The sequence below is a fragment of the Dromaius novaehollandiae genome, chromosome Z (assembly GCF_036370855.1).
Source record: "Dromaius novaehollandiae isolate bDroNov1 chromosome Z, bDroNov1.hap1, whole genome shotgun sequence".
NCBI classification, from domain to species: Eukaryota; Metazoa; Chordata; class Aves; order Casuariiformes; family Dromaiidae; genus Dromaius; species Dromaius novaehollandiae.
In genome coordinates, this window is record NC_088132.1 from 52,901,549 (window position 1) to 52,914,505 (window position 12,957).

At 38.0% G+C, this 12,957-nt stretch overlaps 2 non-coding genes across 2 annotated transcripts; both read right to left on the reverse strand.

The window, feature by feature from the left end:
* Positions 1–6,177: 6,177 nt before the first annotated feature.
* LOC135325175 (small nucleolar RNA Z39) lies at positions 6,178–6,239 on the reverse strand. Its single transcript, XR_010386352.1, has one exon. It is a non-coding gene; the product is annotated as a small nucleolar RNA Z39 (small nucleolar RNA).
* Positions 6,240–7,236: 997 nt separating this feature from the next.
* LOC135325176 (small nucleolar RNA Z39) lies at positions 7,237–7,299 on the reverse strand. The gene has a single exon (XR_010386353.1). It is a non-coding gene; the product is annotated as a small nucleolar RNA Z39 (small nucleolar RNA).
* Between the last annotated feature and the right edge of the window lie 5,658 nt (positions 7,300–12,957).

The window sequence follows — 12,957 nt, forward strand, 5'->3', positions numbered from 1 at the left end:
CTTAGCCCAGGTTTCCCTTGCACTAATACTATGCATGTCTGTTATGTAAGGGTTTCTCACATTGGTTCAAAAGGGCAGTGTACCAAATCCAGTGTCCTATCCTCAACATAGGTTAATAACAGATGCTTCAAGGCAGAACTCAGCAAAACTTGAAGTTTCTATTCTTTAAGGAAAAAAAAAAATTCTCTGAAAATGTGATTTGAAGAGGACACATTGTAAAATTTATTGCTGAACAGAAATTGCAGAAAACTTTGATTTGGAAAACAAATATATTTGACACTTTTCACTAAATCAAAATATTTACCCCATTTAATATAATTAAGCACAAATCCGTCTTCATTTTTTTTTACCCTCACAGTTCAATACTAAATTGCATTCCTGTAGGGTAGTATACTGTTTAGTGAAAGAGCAGTTGAAAGTTGGTGCTCCAATTTTTTTTTATTTTTAAGGGGGGTTGGAAAAGACTCTTTAGTTGACTAACCCGATGCAGAAGTCATAGCTTGCAGATGGGAGTAGTGAATTCTTCATATGGGGACAAGTAATATTTTTCACATGAGATGTCCCCCCCCCTTTATTCCTTTCTAATAGTTTACTTTTCCTTCATGTTGAAACCTTTTCATATCTAAAACTATTACATTTTTTTTTCATGTCCTTCAGTGTTCTTTCCGGGTAGAATGAGAAAATCCCATGTGGTGGTTAAAAAAAGGCATACCACTTTATATAGAGAGCAGCACCGTGGTATTTGCAATTATGTTTTCCATCCCTTTCTTTAGAAGAGGTTAACATCTTTCTTGCCTTTTTGATTACCTACCACTGTACTCTGAGCAGATGTTTTCATTCATCTGTCCACAATGCCATCTGCCCGAGTGATCATGATTAGTTCCGAATGCATCACTTCATATGAGAAGTTTAAATTGCTGCATTATTACCTTGCGGTTGTCTCTGCTGAATCTCATCTGCTACCATTTTGCTTAAGAATTAGTGACCTCTGTGGACACCTCTGAGATACGTAATACAGTGTATTTGGAGAGTTGCTTTGCCATCCTATTTGTATTGAAGCTTCACCATTTGTTATTTTAAAAATTTCTAATCTGTGATACACTCTCTCTTCCTTTCCCCATCCAAACACTTAATTTGATAGCTCCAGAGCACTTCTTTATAAAGTCTTTTTGACTATTCAGCTGTGTTTATGGAAATGAGACGATGTGATGTTCTACAGCAAGCCAAAGAAATCCCCAAACTGGAACCTTTCCAAGTATCAAAACACAAGGACATCTTCTAAATTACATCTTCTTAGATTTAAATGTAAAATTGCTTGAAGGCTACTTGTATCCAACATCATTAAAATGCTGAAGTGTGAACCTCTATGGAAACAAAATGAAATTACTTAGAGCCAAAACAGAATTTGTGAAGGGGGTGAAATTATAACAAGGAAATCAGAGTGGGGGGGATATATATCAGGCACCAGTTGCTATTACAACTAGCAAGAAAATAGCTTATCATTCACACAGATCTAACATATATCCCAGATGTTCTTTAACTATTGTTTTCCTTGAACAATTCTGATAAGAGAAGCACTACTTCCACAGTGCTTTTTGTCTATAATGTCAAGCCTATGAGCGTTTTATTTCTCTACCTCTTGTTTTTTAAATTGGTTTACTTTCTACCAAGTCAATGTCCCCTAAAGGAATCCCAAAAGGCAATTTTAAAAATGAGTATTTTATGAGTTATACTGTTTAGCAGCGTGGTGGTACAGACTCTTGTATTTTCAGCAACTTATTTCTAGAACTTCCAATTTTTAATGAATCTAACCTGATCTTACTTATTTCTATTACACACCTGTAAGCACAAATTGATATTTATCAGCATTGCCATCTCTGAAAAAACTCAGGGCTATTTCCATGTTGCTATCTGTGGTAAAAACTTGTTTGGGTAAGTCATTCCTCAGTTAGATTCTGGCTCCATTAAGGTCAGTGAAAGCTTGGTATTTAATAGGGTCACAAATCCACGAGGTATCCCATAACTTCTGGGGGAGGAAGGCAAGGTGGGGGATATTGGGCTGTAGAGCTGAGTCAGTTCCATTCACTTGAAGAAAACTGAGAGGTGCCAAGTCTTCCAAGTCAGGTGTTATCATTTCAAATTTTAACATTTTTAAAAAGGTTTGTTTTTCTTTAGAGTATGTTCCTTATTTGCTTCCTGAGCCCAGCACAGGGTTTTCCACCAGAGATCACTTATTCAGCTCTATTTTGCTGCCATAGATAGACTTTCAATACTGTGCAGCTAGGAATGGAAGAAAACAGTGAAGGATGCTGTGAACACTGATTAGTAGTAGATATGTCATAAATCTACCTCAAGTTTCTCTAGCATTCAGCAGTTCATAAGAAAACAGAAGAGTAGGAGGTCTTAAATAGGAAGCAATAAAAATAGGTAAAACAGAACAGATTTAGGCCAATATAACTTTAGGAGTAGCAGAAAAAAATTTCTCTAGGCAGTGTCATATGCTCCCAAAATCAAGCTTAGGTATTAGCAATGATCTTTTCATAACAGCAAAAACAACCAAATACAATATGGAATTGTAGCTCTGTGAAAATAAATTCTGTCAAATATCTGATATTAATGATAGGTACCACATATATCTGGATGAAAACTGCTCTTTCTACCTAAGCAACCAAATCAACTACTTTAGACTTTATTCTGTTGAACAGTGATGAAATTATAGATAATCTGGTAGTAAAAAAAGTCTTTGGGCAAAATGATCAGAATACCTCAGTTTGCATTAACAGAAAGATAAATCAAAACAGATCTGGTAACCTGTTTCTATTAGAGCTGAAAGTTTTGAAAAACTAAGGGAACAAACTAGTGAGGTCAAACAGAACTTATAGATTTGATAACTGATAGCACTTGAAAGTTATTAAAAACTGGTCAAGCAAGGCCTATAGAGAAACAGTCCAAATCTTAATGAATTAGTTATAGCTTTGAAAGCATAAACTGTTTACAATGAATGGAGAATAAGGCTACTCATTTTGAAACTTGACATGTGTAGGTGATTTTCATTAAAAATACATGCTAATAATTGGGGAACTGTATGGATCAAATACAGCAAGTGTTCTTAATCTGTATTTAGAAAAGCAGGAAAAAAAGCTAAGTGAGATGAGATTAAAAAGGCTACAGCAAAATTCTATTAAACTTTCCTTTTAAAGGAAAGAATAATTAATAGATAAAGGAATTAGAAGTGGGATACCATAAACATGGGTTTATCAAATGTTAGTTCATGGCTAACATGACACATTTAGTCAGCTAACTTACTCAAAGCAGGGATGATGTGGATTAGTTTGTTTGTGTTACTCTTACTGGCAAACACAAAGAGAAGTTGCAAGTTGGAAAACAACTCTCAGTGCAGCTGTTTCAGATCATACCCCACAGTATGCCCTATAGTTGCAGTAATAGAAATTAAGTAAAACAGCATGAGATGCAAGTTTATGGGTATAGTGATACTCCTGAGTAATTTTTATAAGTTGGTGGTGAGGGGGTGAAACAGGGTCATAACTTGAAAACACCTTACAAATTAGTAGCCCCAAGGACCTCTTTGTTCCGAAATGACTATAATCCATCACTGTAATGACACTATGAAAGAGATAATTACAGTTTTAGAATACACCACGAGAGGAGGAAAGCTCTAAAAATTTATCTAAAATAACTGTTCAAGTTCAGCCATCCATGTTTGGAAAGGTATTTCAATAAAAAAAGTACACAGAAGGGAATGATATTCAGAAAGATCTTAACAGAATATTAAAGGAACTAGTTTGCCCAGCAGACCAAGATAAACCTTTACATATGATGATCACTCTTAAATACATCAAGGACTTAGGAGTAAGGGTTGGGGGGAGAAACTATGAAAGAAAGCGTTATTTAACATGTGAACAAACACTAGCAAGTTAGCTACAGATTAAATACATAGTGGAAGTTACATCTCTATGTGTATGAGAAATGTGATTCTGTAATAGGCTTCCATTATTAGCACTGCACAACAGAGACAGACTTGCTCCTCTGCAACAGGAAGCAACTGAAAATGTCATCTAGAAGCTCCCACAAAGGCACTTCAATTTGATTCTTTTTTTCCCAACTCAGCCTCTCCAAACAGTATTCATCATTTTAAAGGCACCACTAGGAAGAGAGATGTGGCACCAATTACTATTCTGTTATGGTATCTTATTTCTCTTATATACACTTCTGTTGATCATATTTGACAAGAAACTTGTATTAGCCTAGATTGGAACTATATTAGTAGAACCTGAACTCCTGTGAAAGGGACCTTTCAGTTCACAGACTGACAGATGTTGCATGTCTATTACACTGTTATAGAACAGCAGCTTGTTTTAGGAAAAAAAGCAAACTAAAGAACCTCACTCAAAGCAAGCAACTCAAAAATACTGCTAACAGCATTTGAAAGGAGAGCATAACCAACACTGGTTGCATTTAAGATATCATTTAAGATATCATGCATTTTGTTGCAACTACTTCACTGGCTAAGAGCTGCTGAAAAGTAGTAGATATACCACTGTATTATGACAGCAGCATAGACTGACATGAAAGTGACTTTGTACTCATGCCATCAACAGGGCCATTAATTTAAATATCCAATTATCATATTCAAGTTGGTAGAAGCATCCTGACAGCATTAACAGTTCAGAGAGTGCCTTTAATTATTCAGGTTATTTGTTAGGTGCTAGAACTACAAACTTAAGGAAGCTATCAATTCTTTCCATGCAGCAACTAATTTGAAGTAATAACTAAAGTTTTGATAAGCTATAGAATCCCTATTATCAAACAATTTTTCTAGCATGGCTTGTAGTTATTGCTGCTATACTTGTTTCCAGCTACTTTACTACTAAGCCTAATGAAATCAGCTATAGCTCTTCATAGAGCAACCCATGCATTCACAGCAGCAATAAAACAGCATACTGAAGAGATTTTAAACAGAGGAGCTCTAGCAGAAGCTCATTAGAAGCTCTTAAGCATGGAAACAAAGCCAAAAAGTGCTCTTAACTAATCAACCTGAAATACTGAAGATGCAAATTCTGTGGCGTGGACTACACTGACAGTATACCCACTGTCAGGCTTACTGGCTAATCTATCCCAAGTCATTACTCCAAGAATAATCTGAAGACTACCTGAGATGTCCAAATGGCATAGTAAAGGTACTTAAATATCCAGTTCGCTCCATTAAGCCTAACTTCAGCTTTAGGGGCTCAGGAAAAAAAGGGAGGAGAATAAATAAAAATCTCAGTTTAAGAACTAGAGACTATGAAAATTGGTGTTTAATCTAATGTTTATGCATTGCAATTTGAAGGGCTATACACCAGTTTCACAAGCACTTCAGAAGTTTCACAAAATAGACAGAGACAGTCAGATTTAAGATTTATTTACAGACACATCCAGCATGGTACACAATTGCAGCCATCCTTTTCCCATTGAAAGCTGCTGTGTAGAAGGCTTCAACTCTGCAAGAAAAAGTAGAAGCATTAACAATTTAAGAACTCTACATTAACTCTGAATCTAGAAAAGCTGTGAGATGTGCTTTAATTATAATTTTGACCTGCTTTGTTTCACTCACTACAAATTTTTGTAGCAAAGGCCTGTACTTCTATGAATGTACACAGCTAAGTGCCCAGCACCAGTACAGGTCTCTCGCTTATTTCACATAACAGAAATAAAAGCTAAGTGGCCAAAAGTATCAGACTGGCAAAGAATTATATAGATAGTTTTTTTTTCTGGTTATGAGGTAACAAGCAGCATTATATTCCCTTCCAGGAACTACTTGGGTCATCCCAGCTTCCCAGAAAGATTTGCTACTTCTCAGATTATTTAATTAACAATACCAGTTAATTTAACTGATTCCATTTTTGAAATAAGATATACTGAAGAAGAAATCTTTCAACTGGAAATGGCATGCTTCCAGAGTACAGAACAATGTTTGAAGCTTGCTTCATCTGTAAAGGTCATCAGCATCTAAGCATCAGTTAACATATCTTATCACAACTGATGCTAACCTTAAAAACCTTGTTCTAGTACATGCATTTTATATAATAAACAAATGAGTGCCGTATGTAGACATCATGTGTTTTAACATGGTAGAACTTAAGTTCAGGAAATCTTCTTTTCCACAGTTTTAACTGGCACATCAGAAAGTGTTTACAGTGTCACAGTTTCTCATACTGTTTTGTTCACATCATATGTGCCAGATATTCCTATGATTATATACTAGGTATAGCTTTATTTCTTTAAGGAAGGTGGATCTGTTTTTTGTTACAGTAATTATCCAAACCAATACCATTCTACTGCTCACTTGCCCCATTGTAGAACACCAAGAAGTTGCAGACAAGTGTGGCCTTTGGGCAGTCAAGAGTTCACAAATCAATGACAGCTCAGCAGCCACGTGAAACAAATTTCAACCTATTCTCCGAGTTCTAGGCAGCAACTTCAGACCACAAACTCTAAGCAACTGGTCTGGGAAGGCCTGTAAATCAGTGTCACTTGCAGGTGAGGTTTGACTCCTTAGATCTCAGTTTTGATCACAGATTCCACAATGCTAGAGTATATAACAGAGGCAGTTACCCAGTTAGCGGGATTACAACCCATCCTCTTCATTTCTTAAGGAGCTGGTGTCTGACTATAACAAAAGGGGCGACAAATCCACTTCCGAAAAACGCGCACATTACTGCCAGTAGTCGCCATTTGTTTTCAATGGAAAATGGAATATTCTAGAAAAGAAAATAAGTTTTAGCTTTGCAATCAATGTAAGATACTTCATCACCCACTTGATAACAGTGAGATGCCCAGAGCACTAACAGGTAGATTCAAACTGACATACCAAGCATTTATTCTCAAAACAATTTTCCTTCCTCCTAAGAGAAGAGGTGCAGTAATTATATCTTAGGGGAAGTGGGAATCACTTAGGCTGGATGTGATCTCTGGAGCTCAGTTGGTTCACCGTCTCTCCCAGAAAACTCAAAGTAGGGCCAAATGAGACCAGTTTGCTCAGGGCCTTGTCCAGTTAAGTTTAAGTGTCTCTGAGCACAGAGAGCCCACAGTTTCTCTAGGCAGTCTCTTTCAATATTTACTTACCATCATTCTGAAAAGGCTGTTCCTAATTATTTGATCAGATTTGCTCATGTTAATTGGGCATGTAAAGCTAGTTTTTAAGCAGCATTTTAAGACAACATACTAAGCACATGGTACATCAGAAAGCGTTTACAGTATCATTGTTTCCCCTCATACTGCAATGCTCATCATCTGTACCACTGGAGCAGAAAGTAGCTGTGACAGGAAGTAAAACCATTTTGCACCACCATTTGCTCAGTAATGGCCATAATAGTGGCATCCAGACAATCCAAAGTCCATCCAATGCCAGCCACAGAACTGGCCAAACGACAGCCATTACCCAGCTCCTCACAGAAGCATCCAGCTCCCTGGGAGCCTAAGACCCCATTACAGACAACCCCCCCCCCCCCCCCCAGGGGCCTATCTAGTGACAAGCTCGCCTCAAGCAAACCCGCAGCAGGACAGGCCTCTGTCTCACTCAGGCACCCGGGCGAGCACCGTAGCTAAGCAGCACCCTCACGACCTCTGTGGCAACGGCAAGATTTCCTCCTCCTCCTCCTCCTCCTCCTCCCCCCCGCGCCCAGGAGCAGCTGCCGGGCTCACCCCCGAGCTAGGCCTGCAGCAGGGGACCTGACCGGCGCAGCGCCCTTCAGGGGTGCCCTCCCCGCCGACTCGTCCTCGAAGAGCTGCTACCCGCCCCTCCCCGCGAGCCGTTACCGCCCCCTCCCCCACGCGCAGGCCCCTTCCTCCCCACCACCTTCAGGCCGCGCTGTGGCGGGCCGGGGCCTCCTCCCCGCCTTACCTTTCCGGGCCCGTCCTCATAGTGGCCCCTGCGGATGGCAGACGTGGCAAACCTGCGCACACCTGCAGCCAGCATGATGGCGACGGCGAACCAGGCACACCAACCGTCTCCCCTGCGCGACCTTCCCGAGGAGGCGCCGGCGCCTTATGGGATGCGCGGACGCGGGGCCGGGGCGGAACGGCTGCTGCCGCGCGGCACGATGGGCACTGTAGTTCCGGCCGGGCCGCGAGTCACGCGGTCTGGAGCCGCGGCCGTCCGTTGGGCGGCGGCAGCGCCTCGGGGGCGGCAGCGGCCCGCCGGCCCCGCCCGCCGTTTGCTTGCTCGCCGCTCCGCTCTTGGGCGGGTGGCGAGGTTGCCGGCGGTGCGTGCAGGGCTGAGCAGGTGCCTAACCTGCCCGCTCTGTCACGGTGTTTCCACAGGCAGGCCCTGTTGTTTCAGCGAAGCCTCAGCTCTCGGTTGTGTGATTGAGCCGGGCAGTGTTGCTTGCTAGAAATACGGAAAAAAAGAAAAACCCTCCCGTGTCTCATCCTTATGGAGAGAAAAATGAAAACATGCTGGGAAAAGTTCAGAAGTGAGAAAAAAATACACCAGCAGTAAAAAGCAAATAACAACCTCAACCTCAAGCTAATCTTGCAAATAGTAGAGCTCAACACTTAAAATAGAAACTCTGCTACCTGTTTGTGGGATGGCAAAATGGCAGAGATGCAAGAGTCAAAATCTGTGCTTTATTTATATCTCTATAATACCACAGAAACAGATGTCACAGCTTGGGTTTAACTGATGGCCTTAGTTCTGGTAACTGGTAAGAGGCTAGTGGGTATGAGTGCGACAAACGATACATGCATTATTGCCAGCTTTCATGAGCTCATTCTGGAGTATTTTTATTTAAAAGTTACAGTTCAAAGAAGCTGTGACTATATGAAAAAAAGACACCCTTTGTGTTTGGAAAGAGAATAACAAAACCCCCCACAAGATAATTTCCATCCATTTCCATGTATGCATCTTTTTTTTTTTTACATGCAGTATTTTAAAGCCAAACTATGGATTTTTTTTAAAACAAAAGAGTTTGATGCTACCATCACTGTGTTAAGAGGATGGAATATTTTTTAATAGCCTTTCTACATAGGTATATACTATTTAGGGAAGGCTAGAAGAACTGCATTTATATGCTCACCAACATACCACTTTTGTGAATGTGGGTTAGCTACCATGAATTTGAGCAGTGAGACATAGCAGTTGCTACTTAGAACATCTACTTTGAAAAATAGGGAAGGAGAGTAGTTAAGGAGCAGTAAGAAGGGATTATTGGTTGTATTGTATAAGGTATTGAGAGGCAAAAATCTATTCAGGAAGAAGAGGTAAAAAATCTACATAAAAAAAGAAATTTTTAAATATTTAAAGGGTATCAAATGAAAATATTCACATAAAAATTAAAGAGAAATGAGGTGCAAAGATTTATTTTTTATGAAGGATTTCGTTTATGAATTACAAAACAAAAGGTAGTATCAGTGAATTTGCAAGATCTCTAGGTGCATTTATGAACACTTCAGAAAACCACTTCAGGTAGTAAGCAGTAGATTTATGCTGAGATGCTTTCCTACACCTGAGTTTTAATGTGTGTTAAGTAAACTGCCAGGAAAATGCATCCATAACTTACTATACTTCCTCTGAGTCTGGACGTTCCCAAAGCTGGAGTGTAGACTGAGTTCAAATGCTGCTTTTGGGGGTGTACTCTGTCCTTGAGCTTCTTCGGATAATGTAATTCTGTCCTACCTTTGTTGAATCGTGCTAGATTCATAATACAATTCAGCTCTATAATTCTAATTGCATGTTTTGTAAAAATAGGAGTTTTCACTAATTCTTTTGGCCCCAAATTCTTTTCTTTTTCCGGTTTTGTTGCCTCTATAGGGATTCTGTGGAAAGCTGTTTGGAAATCAAATTTTGAGCCAGATCATCCTCATCCACATACTCATTTGATTTCTTCACAGAACGTCAGGTGGTTTGTAATGTAGGGCTTCTCATTATAGAAGCAGTATTGACCCCCCCTACCCCACTGGCTCCTTAGATCATATTTATTCAGCTGTCTGCTTGTTCTGTCCTTATTATAATCTGTACTAAATTGCCCTGTACAGATTTCAATCTCTCAAACCTGTAGTTCCTCTTGGAAACTTCTGTAATAAATGGATATCATACTTGCCACCCACAAGTCCATACCAAGGAAATTTGAAGAAGGAGCTTAGCCAAACTACTAGTAGTTCAGCTATTCATCATTGATTTCTCTTAGGAACTCACTTGTATATGAATATCATTTGGTCCTGGTGATTTGTTAGTGCTTATTTTGTCCATAAATACACCATAACCTCTTACATAATTACTTAAATTTTCATACAGATCCTGTGCTGCATCTCTTGCAAAAAAAAAAAAAAAAAAAAAAAAAAAAAAAAAAGCGGCATGCAAACCTACCCAGGTTCTTCCACAGTGAATGTTGGTGCAAAGAATCCTTTCCTTGTCCTGAGTGCTTCTCTTATTCCTTCACCAATCAATAGGCAATACAGAACTCTAGCATACCTTTTGTTCCCGTTTTTAAAAAGATTTAGGTGTGATTCCTTTAGCTAGTTGTTTTTGAGATTTTTTTTGTCTAGTTATATTTTTCATTTGATACGTCAGATTTTACAATCTTCATTTTGATATTTTTTAGATAATTTTGGAGGATGCTATTCTGTTTCTACTAACTTTCCTTGCTTTTTAGCCAGGCTGTTAGTTACTAGGATAGATACTAAGTTCCTTCTGGTAGACAGTATTACTCCACCACCGTCATAGTTTACTTGATGTTTTTCCTATGTATTTTGAATCCTAGTACTATAGTATTTTGTTGTTTGACTTCTTTCTGGGAAGTGTGGGATAGACTGAGATGTCATTATTTTCTTTGAGGGCTATATTGAGTATTTCTACACAGAACAGTGTTAGCAGGGCCAAAGGCAGTAGATTGAGTATCCTGACTTCCCAATAATCCAGAAGTCCTCTAGACTGATTCTTACAGTGGCATAGTTTTGGGCTTTCATTAGCAATAGTAGTTTAATCCTTGAACTGGTGCTTTGCAGTTCTTTTCTATAGAGATCTGTAGGTAGATAAGATAGACATTTTTAGGAGAAGGAATAAAAGGGGGGGGGGCAGCTTGTTCTATGGAGTGGAAAGAATTATATCACTGCTTTTTTCTGACTGATGCCCAAAGGCACATTTGCTTAACTCTGTTAAGCTTAGTTAAAAATACCCTAAAAAATATATCCTTGCTAATCAGCTATCAGGACCTTCATCCACCTACCATTTTGCAAGACCTTATATTTGTTTAATAACAAATGAAGAAATTTGTACTAATGCTCACATCTACTTACCTTCAAAATACAAACTTGGAAATGAAATACTTTTATCCTATTAACAGGCTCCACCGATGCTGTCCAATCTGAAGCAGGTGTTTGAGAAAACCACACAGGTAGAGTTTAGAGAAGCAGACTAATTTGCCTTAGATTGAAATTTTGGCAAAGAAATGAAAGATAATATTTTCCATATTATTAGAAATATGATGTACATTAATTATAATGAGGATAATCAGGTAGCTGGCAGATTATTACAGAAAATAGTAAATGCTTCATTGGGTGCATTTGTAAAAAGAGTTAGATGGCTAACTCATAAAAAAACCTGTGGGGCTTGCAAAAGGAATGACTGGGTGAAATTCCCTGGCCTATATTATGCAGGGGATCAGAACAGATTATTATAATGCTACCTTCTGGCTTTTAAATCTATGAATTTTTGAATCTAGGCTTTTAATTCACATCCAGTTTTTTATATCCACAATTCTTTCTTACTTTAAAAAATCCATTACTATAATTGGATAGATTTGCCAGGTTATCATCTTCATCTTTAACATATATATAATTTTTTCGCTTTTGGATATGACTTGGAAATAAATTCTTTCCATTATTGCCTTCTTACTGCTATTCACTTTTCTTCACAAAGAACATTTCTTTTCTTGAACTGTGAGTCAAAAGTATAAGTAAGGAAAAAGGCCAGATAATTAAAGTAGATAATTTTTAATGTCTAATTTTTGTGATCTTTATGAAAGAAAGAGGCATGTAAAGCTTAATGGACATATTAGCAAAAATACACAGGGCCACCAAATGCTATCCATTTCCAAGCTGATCATGCCAATTACTGAAATAATAACAAAACCAAGCTACAGGTCATACTGACTTTTTCAAACCTATTTTATAAGAGAGGGAAACAGGTGTTTTTCAATATTAAAATGATATGTGGTTGAATTCAGATCTACGTACTTAATGAAAATATTTTTATTAGCATAAACTCCCTAATTTTTTTTAGTAGTGTCATAAAGCGGGGTCTGAGGAGACAAAACGACTATCATGTAAGACACCTTAGGAAAATACTGGTTTCTTCAGAAACTCTCCATTGTATTTTTTGGCAAGATAAAATACTGTAAAGAACAGTTCCAATTAGGAGTCATCTTCCTCTCATCATGAAGCTGGGGTGAATTACTGAAAATTGAAATATTAACCACAAGCTTGAGCAATTGTAAAATGCCAATTAATGAAGCAGAAAGGCTAAAAATAAGCTGTAAGAGACATTATATAATGGATATTAATTACATATTTCTTGCAAAACTGTAGATTAACAGCAGTATCTAAATATGGTAATTTTGCAGAGTCTCATGTTCCACTCTAATTTTGCAATTGTAAAACCATTTCTTTTCATAACAAATTTAGCTTGCCTTATGTATGACGGGTCTATTTTTTTAATAAATTGAGTATTCTGAAATTAAAAAATATATTGCATATATAAAATAGAGAACAGTATTAAAAATAACATGGGAAACATCAGCCAAAAAAGAAGCCATAATATGTGAAGTATCTGTGTTTAATATGATGAATGGTAGAAAGCTTAGAAACCAAAGAAGACAGAGAGTGTTAGTTTAAAAACATTCTTAGTTTAGGAAGTTATTTCCTTTGCTTCCAAAGAGCCCAGATAATGTACTGGAAAGT